At 41.1% G+C, this 14,765-nt stretch overlaps 1 long non-coding RNA gene and 1 pseudogene across 2 annotated transcripts; both read right to left on the bottom strand.

Moving 5' to 3' along the window:
- Window positions 1–1,904: 1,904 nt before the first annotated feature.
- On the bottom strand, window positions 1,905–6,735 carry LOC121827495 (large ribosomal subunit protein uL2 pseudogene; annotated as a pseudogene).
- A 722-nt stretch (window positions 6,736–7,457) lies between these two features.
- On the bottom strand, window positions 7,458–14,536 carry LOC121827295 (uncharacterized). Of its 2 annotated transcripts, none has more exons than XR_013049205.1 (2): window positions 14,480–14,536; window positions 7,458–7,567 (listed from the first exon to the last, which is right to left on the bottom strand). It is a non-coding gene; the product is annotated as an uncharacterized LOC121827295 (long non-coding RNA). The 2 variants fall into 2 exon arrangements; XR_006069505.2 differs by having other exon boundaries at window positions 14,412–14,522.
- Between the last annotated feature and the right edge of the window lie 229 nt (window positions 14,537–14,765).

Genomic DNA, 14,765 nt, shown 5'->3' with positions numbered 1-14,765 from the left:
GAGGTCTAGAAAGGTAAGTTAGATTGAGATTGAGGGACAAGTTCCATGTAACAGAGATGAGTATTCAGTTTAGCTGCTAACCTATGAAAAGACTGTAATGACAAGGAGAGTGGAGAGAAGAAAATGAGCCTCCATGGACATTGGTAAAAGCTCAGAGTGGCTGATGAGATGCCAGGGAAGAGCCCAGATGTTTTTTGAGCAGTCTTCTTTTATGGTTTAGAATAAAACTCAAAGTGTTCTCTCATGGACTCTGGGATGTGCAGAGGCTGAAAACTCCCTACCAAATCCCTCAAAGTGAAGTTTTGCCAAACATTCAGTAAGAGCAGCTGTTTTCTCCCATGAGTATGCTAGCCACTGTACAGACGCCATCTGTGGATAATGAGGTATCACTCTAGTAAGGACTTTACCCACATGATTATTCTGCATGTTCTTTGGTCTTGGGTATGATTATGAGTTTTCACTTTTTAGCAGATCCATGGGAAATAAGTGCCTATAAATATAATAGTTCATCGGAGAAAACCCAAGCCACAGAGAAAAGCAAATGTCAGTGATGAATGAAGTTTGCATTAAGTTTCAAGAGAAGTACAAAATTGGCCACCTCCTAGAAAGAAAGCTCTCTGTAATTCAAAGACTAGATGCTGAGGCCTTTTGTGACGTGCTATACACTTTTCTGTCAGCTTCTACATGCTGTTGTCCCAGTTGCACCATGCATTCTGGGTCCCAAATGTGATCTCCACATAAAAAAAAAAATCACCTGCTGAGGGGAGGGAGCTGAGGGAATGTGAAGTGGGGATGGGGATGACTGAAGTACATTGCAGACATGTATAAAAATGTCCTACTGAAGTCTATTATCTTTAAAATTATTTTATACTTAAGAAATTCCACCTACATAGGTAAGACTCTCTTCTGTCTACATCTTTTCTGTGGCTCTGGGCAGCATGGCAGGTCACATCTTCATGGAAGCAACAGGACCATGCACTATTCACCACCCCTTCTCCCTCATCTGGGGAATTTTGTTGGGAGCACTGATCACTTCAATGTTCTAAACCCTAAATGGCATGTGGAGATGATCTTTGACTTAATTGTTTCTTTCAGGCTCCTGTATTTAAGAGGCTTTCTTTTGTGATACTGAGGTCTGAATCTAAGGCCTTTCAGCACTGGGCAAGTGCTCTGCTGTTGAGCGGAAGCCCCAGTCTTGGGCTCCTCTATTGACACCAAACTTTTCCTGTTCCATGTATCAAAGACTGTTCCACCATGGCTTGGAGCCTAAGCCCAACGACTGAAGACATATGGCTTGCTGTCTTTGTCTCGGATGCCCGAGTTCAGGTGACCTCAGGGCCTGTGAGAGAAAGGGTAAGAGCAGGCATTTCCAGCTTCTTAACTAAATATCGTTTATGTTGCTTTGATCTCTCACTTCTATAGGAAAATGTGATGATATATGTACAATACATGATAGGGTATTTATGACATCATTTGTTATGATTTGTGCTGCAGTAGTTTTGCTGCCACAAGTATTATTAAAAGAGCCCAACTCTCCAGTGGTGGTGGCACACGCCTTTAATCCCAGTGCTCAGGAGGCAGAGGCAGGCGGATCTCTATGAGTTTGAGGCCAGCCTGGTCTACAGAGTGAGTTCCAGGACATGCTCCAAAGATATAGAGAGAAACCCTGTCTTGAAAAACCAAAAGAGAAAAAAAAATAAAAAAAGAGTCCAACTCTCTAAGGCTAAGAAATCTTAAGGAGGAAGCTTTAACACATGAATTAAAACACACTGATCCATCACCTTTTTTGTATATGCATGTGCTTCCCTCCTCCCCCTGCCCAAAGGACAAACTCCATTGAGCTTTTTGGTTTTAGTTTTCTTCCCCCTGGGCTGGAGAGATGGCTCAGCCGTTAAAGGCTAGGCTCACAACCAAAAATATAAATTTTCTTCCTCCTGTACAGTGGTTCCAAGTACTCACTTGGTCTCATGGGCAGCAACAAGACCCACTCTGAGCACAGCAGGGGCATCCCTTCCCATAGTGGAGGGTTTGCCAATGTGTTGGTGGTTACTACTTCTGTAGGGATGCTCTACAAAATTCATGGCCATGTCTTGTACATGTGATGGCAGTGCCTCTTTGTCTTGTATTTGTGGTATGCACTGCCAGCCCTTAAGACAGGTCTGTCAATTCTGTCCCCACCAGCCACCCACCAATAGCTCTGTTGGCCGAGAAAATTACCTTTGACCCTGAAGGCAGCTTCAGTTGGGTCTTCTTAGTCTCTGGGTTTTGGGACCTTATTGACAAGAGCATTGTGTCAGCTTGCTCACATCCCCAGATTTCTCATCCAGACAATCCGTGGTGCCCATAGACAAAATACTGTGGATATTGAAGGGAACCTTCCCATTCTGCAGTGATGAATAGTTGAGTCTGTTTCTTAAATCAGTAGGGATCATGAAAGACCACATTTGCAGGGGTCCTGATGGATGCCCTTCCTTTACATTGCCCTTGATAAAGCAGTAAGGCTCATCAAAGTCCACTGCACATGTGCACAGACACACATTGGTGCCTTTCCTTCCCCCTTAGATCACACAGCCCATAGCGGAAAGAGGAAATACACTAACTTTTGAGGGCAGCTATGGTGGTTCTGTACACTGACAATAGCTTAGTGCTAGAGACTGTAAGGTATCTGGTATCCCCACCCAGAATGTGGGAATCAAACCACATTTCATTCATAGATTTGACACCAATGACCTCTGTTGTTACTTTGCATGTGATAGGAGTGTATTAGGGTTGGAGAGAAGGCTCAGCAAAACTGCTGCCAGACCTGACAGCCTGAGTTTGATCCCTGGGACCCACCTGGTGGGAGAAGTGAACCGGTTCCTGTAAGCAGTCCTTTGAACTTCATATGCATGCCCACACATGTACACAGACATGGGCACTCACAATAAGTAAATTAAAAAGGCAATAAATGAAAATAATTTCCAAAAGTGTATTAGTATTATCTCAGTAGCAGATAACTTTTCAGGGAAATATTTTTAACCTACAATTGCTGCTGAGGAGGGAAATATAATTCATGCATACTATTGGCTGTTTTTTTTCCTTAGATGGATTCAAAGGCAAATGTTTGACCAGGAAAAGGGACAGTGAGACTGTGCTGACAAAATCCCCAAGTTGTTAAAAGCATAAGGGATTCTTGCTCTTCAGTTATGCCCAGCTGAAGACAGAACATTTTCTCCTATGATGTATATGTCACTTTCCATTAATTCTGCAGGGCCTGTCCCTTTAGAAAGCAGAGTAAACAGTGTAGTGTATTGGATTAGATCTCTACCGTGAATAAATTTATTTTCTAGCAAGTGTAAAAAATGAGCAAGGCCAAAAGCCCCTAGAGCAGAAAAATGTCACAGTGATTGCTAATACATTACTGCACAGAAAAAGGGCTAATAAAACTGCTATTAGGATGTCATACCTGCTTACGACTGAATTCTCCAGAAAGTTTATTTGATATGTCTAAGCCAATTATCAAAGTCTTAGTGATAAGAAGCTGCTCGATGGGCCTGAATGTGTCAGAATAGAATGACTAAATTGTGGGAATTCATGGGCTTCTGCTTTGAATAATTAACTTGGCTCTTTGTAGAATGCATACACTTTGGAAACTAATTTTCTCTTTTCACAAAGCATTCTGCCCTTGTGTTGCCTTTGAAAAGTAAACTGTTTAGCTGTAAGGTTATTCCCTTTTCATTATATTGGCTTGTGCTTCCTTCCCTGTCTCATGGCCCCACCCTTCCTCTTACTCTTTGTCTTGGTAGCATCATCTTGGCAGAACTGCTGTGGTCCTCAAATGGCTATATGATATGCTGTGATGACATTTCCTCTAAGTGGAATTTAATCAAAAAATTTTTTTTCTGCATTGACATTATCGTGCTTTGCCTTTTCTTGCGTTTTGCTGGGACTAAAACACCAACTTTATTTTTAAAGGATGTGAAGGCATTTTTATCCCTTTCAGAGGAGCAGAAATGTTGGTTGCATAAATAATTCTGGAGATAGAAGCCAGAATGGGTCTTAGTTGATTTGTAATTTCAGAGTTATGATTTGGATCAGAATGGGTAGCTAGTCTGTGTAAACAACCAGAAAAATCAAATGACCCTTTCTGTCCCATAGGTTTCTCTGCTGAAGCAGGTCAGAGCCTTTGCTTTGGAATGGGTACATGAATTTTTCGTCTCTCTGCTGAGTGATGCCATTCTGTGGGTTGGTATATTGGGCGAGAGTGTGGGGGGACACTCTTGTTCTCTCTCTAGCTCCAGGGTAGTTCTCACAATGGACTTCTATGTATTACACATTGATACCATCCACTTGAGACTTCACCTACCTGATAAAATCAGGTTTTCCTCTTTGGAGGCAGTCTGGTCCACAGTTCAGACAGAATCCTTGAGGTGGGAGGTGGGTGAGTGGACAAAATGGAGTAGGGAAAGGAGGAGGTATGTATAGAAACTGTAGGGGAGGTGGGTGTTTGCCTTGTTACACAATGTAAGATTCAATGTTTCTTTCAGAAGGCACCTGTGTTAGACAAATACTATCAGGTAGCCGCACACCTGGAAAAGCCTCCCAAAGATGAATGAGAATGAGAAAGTTATTGAAAGTGATTCAATGCAGTTTGTAGTCTCAAGCTGTATTTATGGGCTATTTATTCCTGTGCAAGAGAAAAAGTTCCTCTAACTAGGATTTTAAGGAACATGTGTAAGAATACTTGTTTTCTCCCTAGAGGAATGAATTACTTTGCATTTTGGCCCTCTCAAAGGGCTTCTAGTAAACCGTATAGGAAGGTTTAAATCTTTGCTTAAAATAAACTATAAAATCAAATTTTGCATGTGACAATTTTCTTTCACATTTGTTCAGAAAAGTCTGTGAAACTGGCTAAGGTCAGTCGAATTTGTAATGAGGTGAACGTGAGTCTGTGGAGATGTAGTTATTTGTAATCTTTCTAAATAGGAGGATATGCAAGTGTATCTGGGAAAAACATGCTAGCTACTACCACCTCTTCTTCTAGGTCTACTTCAAAATGTCCTACGCAGGGTTTGGGAAATGGCTGAGTTAGTCAAGTACTTGCCTCTCAAGTGTGAGGCCCTAAATCTAATCCCTATAATCCACATAAAAATGCCAGGCTTTGGTCTGTGAGGCAACTGATAACAGTACTTGCTAGTCCGATAACCCTGTTTTGGTCTGAGTTTGAATCCTGGACACCATCATGGAAAAAAAGAAAAAATGACCTCCACAAGTATACTATGGCATGCATATGCCCCTTTCTCCATATACATAAATGAAGGAAATTTTTAAAATGTCAACTGTGGTGGTGTGTGCTGGGAGACAAAGGAGGTTCTTTTGGGCAGCTAATCCAGTCTAATTGATGTGCTCAAGGGCAATGAGACACCCTGTCTCCAAGGAGGTGGATGGCATTCCTTAGGATGAGGTTGGAGGCTGTCTTCCTGTCTTTACACAGATGTACATACATGTGCATGCACACTACCCACATGCACCTACATGAGCACACACATGCACATATTATGCACATGATAAAAAATATATGCAAACTCAGTTTCATGGAAATGACTCTTTCCTCACTTTATTCCCTTTATTTACACTTTTTTACTGTAGCCAGTGAATTATTAAATATACACCAAGGGAAGCAAACAAAAAGAGTCAAGAGCAAAGGCTGCTGGATTCTCAATCAATGACAACCATAAAAACATCTAGAGTGATTCTTTGGGAGGGTAAAATAAGAGCAGAGGCTTGAGAATAAAATTATTTTTTTCCCATTTAAAAATATGCTTTTAGGAGGGAGTTGGTGACGATCATAAAAAGCAAATAAATAATAAGATTTCACAACTCCAAAAATGATTAAGAATCACTGCTCTGAGAACTTAGGTTCTAAAGAAAGCATCTCACATCTGTACAAGTGTCTCTTATACATATGCTAATCAGTTCCACTGGTAATTTTAGCTTTTGGTTTGTTTTCTTCCTGTCATTATTTTACGTTCTTATTTGCTAGACTCCATATGCACATCCGTGGCAGTGGGTGGTGGTGGTGGTGCTGCACAATTGCTTACCATTCAAGTTTGGGAGAATATGGTAAGAATATGTAATAGTCCTTTGCGTAAAGATACTTTTCTTCATGAGGCAGAACTTGGTGAACCCTTTTGAATTATAAAGGTTTTGGATGAATAGGAGAAATAAAGGACTGCAGTATAAATTTATATCTCCAGTCATATTAAAACATTTAAATATGTCTGACCATAATGACCTACTGATTCCATTTCATCTCTTAATGGATTGTGTGAAAATGAAATACTTAAAGTACAGCCTTGTGGCAGATTTACAAAAATCATTTATTCTTGCTCTTTTTGCACCTGGAGATAGAGAAACACTTCTCAATTGTAGCCTCTACCCAGACTTCTTAGGCCAGGTCTAAAGCAGCTACCAGGAGCCAAGAATGATCTGCACTGGAAATGAGGACAGCCAGCCAATTCTTCTGAGAATAGGGCCATTACAATCTGCTTTGGATTTGCAAGGCACGTGAACCCATCCACATGCAGAGTCCTGCCCTTTGTGCAACACAGACCCAGCAGTTCTGTCTGCCAAAGGTCCTCCTAAGCCTTGCCTCCCCAGGCATGCCAGATCCACTCTTCCAGGTTTCACCATTTATTTTATTACCTCCACTAGGCAGTCAGCATCACATTAATTCATCTGACCTGGTCTTTCCATCTTCCCGTTTCTTCCCTTCTCAGTTTATTGTTTCCTATACTCCCTCAGCTTCTGCCTGCGTCTCCTGGTCCTGGTTCTCATTGGCAAAAACACCCAACAGCCAGAGAGTGGGGGTGCCTGTTGATACAGATGTTGTCAGTGAGTCTCCCAGGACACTGAGCAGGCTGGAAAGGGGAACAGAGACTCTGGAGATGGGGAAGATGTTCGGCACACACGACCTATTGTTTTTGTTCTTCTTTGTCCAATTTTGCTTTCATGAACAGAATTCTAAGCACGCTATTCTCTTTAGTTAATGTTTCTCAAAAGACCATAGTGCTCTGGCCATAAATGGTGATTATTATCTTAAGACATTCAGTTATCTAGACCTTGTCTCTACTTTAAAAAGGAAGGTTTTATGCCTCCCCATCTGTACTCAATGACTTTCCTTCCTGAGGGTCAGCGTTAAAGCATCTGCCTAAAGTAGCTGTCTTGGGTGAAAAATCACTTTAGGGCAGTTGCTGTTGCTGTATAAGACCCTCCTAGGGTTTGATAAAGTGGAATTTACTAGGAGGAAGAGAGCATTCTCAGGGATCCTGGGAGACGAGTGTTATCACTTCTGAGAGGCGTTCCTCTCTTGCCTGAGAAATGCTGACTAGAATTGTTTTAGTTTCAAGACTTTAAATCTATATTTAGATAAATAAACTTGGCATGTAAGAGCTCCAAAATTTCATAATGTCCAGGTCTGCCTTTTGATACTTAATTTTATTTTTTAAACTGTCTTTATTTGGGCCGATGAGACAACTCAGTGGGCAACAGCACTTGTGTGCAGGCCTGATGATCTGATCCACAGAACCTATAAAAAGTAGGAGAGACTCTGTTTCAGAAACTTGTCCTTTGACCTCTACATACATGCAGTGGCATATTCATGTCCCCGTCCTCATCACACACACACAATCACACACACACACACACACACACACACACACACACACACACACACTATCTATCTATCTATCTATCTATCTATCTATCTATCTATCTATCTATCTATCTATATCATCTATCTATATCTAATAGTACTACTAATAAATTTAAAAGAAAAGTAAAAACTGTCTTAATGAACATTATTCATTTATTTTTTTAAGTTAGATCCTACACTTAACAGAAGCCTTACCAATTGGAATTGTCCATATGGTGGTTTGTGTTACTAAGTTCACAAAATATGTCTTATTTTGTTTATTCTGTATTTGATAAGCCAAACATTAAGGGACTTGGGAAATGGGAAAGGCTAATGCATGTCTGTTTTCACAGGTATCACAAACTAAACTAACAAAATTGCATTCCTGGACTTCTTCCAGGGTTTATGGTTGCTTAGGTTATTGATGAGCTACTTCACCCTCAGAAAGAAATTGATAATAGGAACTTTGATATTTTTTTGAGTAAGGTTGTGATAGAACTGAAGAAAAACATTAGGTTTAAGTTCAGATGGTACCTTGGTCTTTTCTGATGCTGTAACTGAATACCACAGTGTGAGTAATTTATAATGAAAGTAAAGTTATTTCTTAGAGTTCTGCAACATTGAAAGGCCAAGGCCAAGGGGCAATGTCTGGTGAGAACCTTCTCACTCTTGGAAGTCCCAAAGCAGTGCTGGAAATTACATGGAGAGACAGAACAAGATTGTTACTTCCAATTTCTCTTTCTCTCTTATAAAGTCAATAATACCAATAAAGCCATGACATCGTAGGCTAACCTAAAAGTTTTTCGTAAAGTCACTAATATAATGTTGAGTCCCATTGTCTCAACCTCATGTAATTCTGATTACCTACCAAAGGCCCTACCCTCAAGTACCATTAAGAAATAACTGAATTTAAGTGTCTAGCACACAAATTCTTGGGAGCAAACCCAAACTGTTGCATGCACATAATCAAGTCATCTAAAATACTTCCTAGAACGAATCAGAAAAATGAGAAATTACCATACATAGTATTTTGGAGTTTATCTTTTGTCACTTTTAGTTTAACATACGTTGTCTTTTTAAAGTGGTTTGTTCTACTGCAGTTTCTTCCTATTTGGGAGGCATAGTCTTTTGTGGAACTGTGACTTAGCCATAGATTAAAAAAAAAAAAAACTATATATATTGGTTACATAGTGCTTTGCAAAACTTACCTAAAGAACAAATGCCATTAAATAACCCTAAGGTCATTTGGAATGCAACCTCATTATAACATAGATTGGGAAGCAGCCTTGGTATTTATAATGCATATGAATCATATTATGTATGCTTATATATTAGAAAATATAATTTTCACTCACGGTCTAGCTGACTACACACTGTAAAGGGTAGAATTGGGTTGAGACTTTGTGCCCTTGGCTAGGGTTGGGACTCTGTACTTACTTCCCATTTTCCAAGCTGGAATTTTATCTGGCTTGAACTTGTATAGACTGCTGCCACAGTCTTTGTGAGTTCATATGTGTATCTACTCTTCTGTGTTGTTTCCTTAAGGTCAATCATCAACTCTGGCTCTTAGAATCTTTCCACTACCTTGTCTGTATAGATTGCCGAGTCTTAAGGGGGTGTGTGTCATAGGGACATCTATCCCATTTAGTGCTTAGCATTCCAAAGTCTCTTATTCTTTGTATGTTGGTCAGTTGTGGTTTTCTGTGTAAATTACCATTTACTGCAAGAAGAAGCTTCTCTGATGGGGACTGAACAATACACTGATCTATGGCCATAGCAATGTTTTTATGAATAATTTTATTGCTATGTTCATTTAATAGAATCATAGTGGTAGGTTTTCCCCTAGGCCCTATGACCTATCTAGCATTTAAATAATGTGGCAGGAGAATTATTTAACATGTGTCTTAGTTTGGGTGTCTATTGCTGTGAAGAGACACCATGACCACAGCAACTGTTATAAAGGAAAAACATTTAATTGGGGCTGGCTTACAGTTTCAGAGGTTTAGTCCATTGTCATCTTAGTGGTATGTAGATGAATTTCTAAATGGTCTTATTAAATAAAAAACACAGAGCCCGATATAGGGCTGAAAACTTAAAAGATCAGGGAAATAGGGAAAACCACAGCTAACCTCAGCTTACCAAGTCTGCACCTTCCAAAGCGAGCTACTTCCTGTCTACCCACACTTATATACCCTTCTATTCTGCCATCTGATTTGCTCCCTCTGTCCAGTTACATCTCTTCTTCTTCCTGCTCAGCTCTGTCACTTCCTGTCTGTCTGTGCAGACCTCCAGACCTCCATGGTTAACTAGTGTTGGAATTTAAGGTGTGTGCCACCATGTCTGGTTCTGTTCCCAGTGTGGCTTTGAACTCACAGAGATCCAGAGAGATCCCTGCCTGCCAAGTGAAAAGATCAAAGGCATATGCTGCCATTGCCTGACTTCTATATAGTGGTTGGCTTTTTCCTCTGATCTCCAGGCAAGTTTTATTTTATTGGGAGACACAGTATATTGAGGGATACAATACATCACCACAGTGGTACATGGTGGTAAGCAGGCAGACATTGTGCTGGAGAAGGAGCTGAGTGTCCTACATCTTCATCCCAGGCAGCAGGAGGATAGAGTCTGTACTGAGTGTGGCTTGAGCACATATGAGACCCCAAAGCCTAGCCCTATGGTGACACACTTCCTCCAACAAGGCTACACCTACTCCAACAAGGTCATATCTCCTAATAGTGCTGCTCCTTATGGGCCAAGAATTCAAACACAAGTGTCTATGGGGGCACAATTGTTCAAATCACCACAATATGTTTAACAGAACATATAGCTGTTCAGCAAACCAAAGAAACACCACCAGATGTGACCATATAGGTTCGGCCATTTCCTGGGAATCTTGAAAAGAAGGCTTTAGTTTACTTGAAGAAAATCAAATTTGGGCTCTGGCTACTCATTTTGATTACAAATTCATCTTATTTTTTTTCTTACTACGTACATTTATGATGTAAATTGTGTGAGAGATATGTCTTGACTAGCAGCCAGGGTCACTCAGAGCTCAGTCAGGGTCACTCTGGGTTCTGTCTTGTGTCAGTCATCTGCAAAACAGGCCCAGTTGTCACCCTTCGCTGGGTAGCCTTCAGGAAAAAGCTAAGTTCACAGTGTAGATTCTGTGCTCTGTTTAAAATAGATCCCAAACCTGTATAATTACTTAACTGTCTCTCTCCTTGGGATCTTGGGAAGAGCAGCAAATTCTCAGTGCGTTTGCTTGTTCTGCTGTGTCCTACCCTACCTGCAGTCACTTCTTAATGTACTTTTGCATGCTTGTTTTTTAAATATGATACTCTCAATATGTCATTAAAAACTGGATTATGTGGGCTTTGAAAAGAGTGAACCTCTTAGAGAGATGTATTTGTTCACATATCACTGTTCCTTAATTTCCCATATTATCTACTTGGTGACAATTAGATATGGTTATAGTGACCTGATTAAAGTTCATGACCCAAAGAAAGACTGGAGACCAGGTAAGAGTGTAACAAGGTGAGAATGGACTCATAGGTTATAGTTCCATCCACTCCAGCGTAAATCAAATGAGTGATTCCAGAGGACTTTTTAAAGCTACGAACTGGAACAAGGACACAATCATCCTCTTGAGAGCTGTGCGTGGACCAGGTGACAGCACCTTGATGCAAAGGGATGCTCACAGCTGCAGCAGCAAGGCTCAGTCACCGCCCCCTGCTTTCTAACAACCTCTCCAGCACCCAGAAGCTTTGGGAAGCCAGAAGCTGTTTGTTTATTTAAAGAAGCTCATTATATCAGGCTTCTGCACATATCCCTTAGCAAATCCCAGACAATCTTGCTTCAGAGCCTTACAGAATTTATTTTTCTCTTTAAGTCTGCAAACAGACCCAGTAGATCAGCTCTCCTCTTTCCTGTAGCTTGGGCATCTATTGCCAAATGCTCACTCCATAGCTATCTACTCCAGTTTGTCCTCTTAGCATGGCATTTTAATCAAGTGGCTCTGCTTAGATAACTCCCCAGGGTTTGGGAGGGTCAGACTCTCACCTTGGCTCATGGCCTTCAGCTTATGTCCCCACTTGATGAGCTGCAGGGGGTTTACTCCCTGGAGCAGGTGGCAATGGCCATAAGAAACTCCCAGATGATTAGCACAGATCTGACAGGTTGAGGGGAAGGACCAGGATAGTTAATGTTTCTTCAGATGATTCTGTGGTGCGCTGCCTTTTTAGCTACTGATGAGCAAGTGGTATCCACTTAGTCTGGGTTACATCTATCAATGAATGACACTGAGGCCTTTTTATTCTTTATTTTTTGGTTTTTCCGAGACAGGGTTTCTCTGTGTAGTTTTGGTGCCTGTCCTGGATCTCACTCTGTAGACCAGGCTGGCCTCAAACTCACAGAGACCATCTGCCTCTGCCTCCCAAGTGCTGGGATTAAAGGCATGTGCCAACACAGCCCGGCTGACACTGAGGCCTTTTAAACACATTACAAATCCTGTTTTCATTAATGTTATGACTTTGTATCTGTCTATATAACAATTTGTTTACTGTGTTTATCTTTCACTCTTAGAATCACTTGGGACTTTTAAAAAACAGAGCTTCATCCCTGGAACTTTGAATTCATTAGCCTGAGACTAGAGGTGTGTTGGGATTGCCAAAACTCCCTGGGGAGTTCCAACTTTAAAGCTAGGTTGGGACTCATTTTTGGGGAGTGCCTATTACATTTGAGGAATGACTGCATCTTCTGCTCATTAGTTTATTTCTGTACCTAATTCAGAGCCTAGTATCCAGTTGGGACGCAGTAAATTGTTGAATTAATTAATAAGAGTTTGGAAATAAGGCAGCTTTAAGCTTTTAAGGACAGGACAATGAAAAGATGTTGAAGGAACTGGGGGCTTTTTCTGTAGATGGCTCCATCAGGTTACTGTGATCCTGATCATAATAACTGCCAGCGTGGCCTTAATGGACCCTCAACCCCGAGACATCTGGGGATCCTCTCAGGGAGCACAGGTCTTTTAGACCCTGGGAGTTTAGAATTGCTGTCCACACAGATCCCTTCAAGATGGATAGCCTGATGGCCACATACTTAAAACTTGTGAAAATCAACAGCTCTCTCTCTCTCTCTCTCTCTCTCTCTCTCTCAAAAAAACAACTTCTAATCAGAAGGAAAAAAATTAAAGCTTAGAGATTTTGTATGAAAAACTGTTTGACTTCATTAGGTGAGCATTAGGGGAGATGGGGGGGGAGAGGGAGAGAAGTGATATCTTCCATAAATGAGGAGAAAATTGCTCACACAGTAATAGACCAACAGATAATTAAAATAAGAGGAAAAATGAGCAAGAAAAAAATTCAAGATATGCTTTATGTGATTTACCGAAGAATGGATTTTTTTTTTAGAAAAGAAAAAGCTGAGGTTTTATTTTCTTATGATAACACTTGGAAATGATTGAACTTGGGCAAAATACAGTGTCTCTAGAAAGATCTGACCCAAGTGGTAAATCCTGAGCAGAATGTGAATTCTGACCACCCTTCCCCGACAGTTTCCAGTTTTGGTGAGTGACCTTGGCGTTCTTTCCTTCAGTCTGGCAGCCCTTGGCTTGTCTTCATGTGGAAGTGTGAGCTCAGCAGCATACTCTGGCCCTGTAGCTGGCTCTGGGGAAGAGAGGACAAGTGTGTGGACAGCTTGGGGACAGGGGGCCACTGCCAGATGCCACTTGCTGCTAAGGGTTACCAAGAACACCGTTGTGAGAAGAATTTCAACACCCGACAGTGCCTCTGCCTTTTGTAGACTGTCACTCAAGGAGAGTCTGCGCCCCGTGAGCTCTTTACCTGCTTCAGCTCCCTTGGAAAGGTAGGAAAAATTTAACCAGGCAGCCCTGCTCTGATGCTGATCACAGAACAGTTTCAATAAGTGAAATGAGAACTCTTTCATTGTCTCCCCATTTAGTTACCCAAAGGTTAAACAGTGTCAAAAAAAAAAAAAAACAATCCACAGGGTATTAAAAACTATGTAATAAATATCTCTGTGGAGAGAGGTTTCCACTTTTAAAAATAATGTATGCATTTTTGATCATGTATCGTACTTGACAGAAACTATTTAGTGGCTCTCTCTCTCATTTTACTGATTCTCTCTCTGTCTCTCTCTGTCTGTCTCTGTCTCTGTCTCTGTCTCTCTCTCTCTGCCATATACTGCATGCTTGTGGAGGTCAGAGGACACCTTTTGAGTAGTTGGTTCTTGCCTTTCACCATTTGAATCAAGGTCTCTTATTTCTGCCCCTGTGTTGTGTACTCCAGGTTGGAAGGCCTGCATGCCTCTGGTAACTCTCCTGCCTCTGCATCCCAGTTCACTGCAGGAGTGTTGAGATTGCAGAATCATGTCCTCAACTGGACTCCATGTGAGTTTTAGAGACTGAACTAAGGTGATCAGGCTGGACGAGGAAGCACTTTAATGTGCTGATCCAGGCCTGGCCTCTCAGTGGCCCCCTTTCATGGTGGACAAAGTCCTCAAATTTTAGCAGGAATTGAAACATGGTATCAAAATGGATATGATATGGGACTAGAAAGTAAATTGGCAACATCATCCCAGGAATTACTCTTTAGTTACTGGTGGGAAGGATGCTGTTGGGAAGCCCATTCCAGTTGATAAATTTTGACTTTATAATGAGACACTATAACTAGCTAGATGTAAGCACAGCCTATTAATTGATGTATAGATTTCTCCAATATCTAACCTTAGCCATGTCTTTGGCTTTTCTAACTTCTCATGTTAGATGGCAATTTCTAACTTTGTTGAACTCACTGCAGGTTCCTGTAGTCACTGCTGTTTCCTGTCTTCTTTCTCTGTACACACTGTTTCCCTGGCTTGGAATGTTCCCTCACTGCGGTTCTGGAATCCTCTTCATCTTCCTTTATGATGGCTCAGCTGCCTAGCCTCAACTCTGTCACTTTAGAAGCCACCACTCCTTTTTGTACTTTGTTCTTCATGGATGCCTCAATAGAGCACCCTTTACATTGCAATGTCAATCATTTATTTATATATCTAGCTCTTCACCAGACTGAGCTTGTGCCTTTCCACATTCTTGTCC

Source organism: Peromyscus maniculatus, chromosome 2 (genome assembly GCF_049852395.1).
Source record: "Peromyscus maniculatus bairdii isolate BWxNUB_F1_BW_parent chromosome 2, HU_Pman_BW_mat_3.1, whole genome shotgun sequence".
NCBI classification, from domain to species: domain Eukaryota; kingdom Metazoa; phylum Chordata; class Mammalia; order Rodentia; family Cricetidae; genus Peromyscus; species Peromyscus maniculatus.
The sequence above is the reverse complement of the archived record's forward strand: the minus strand, read 5'-3'. Positions and strand labels throughout refer to the sequence as shown.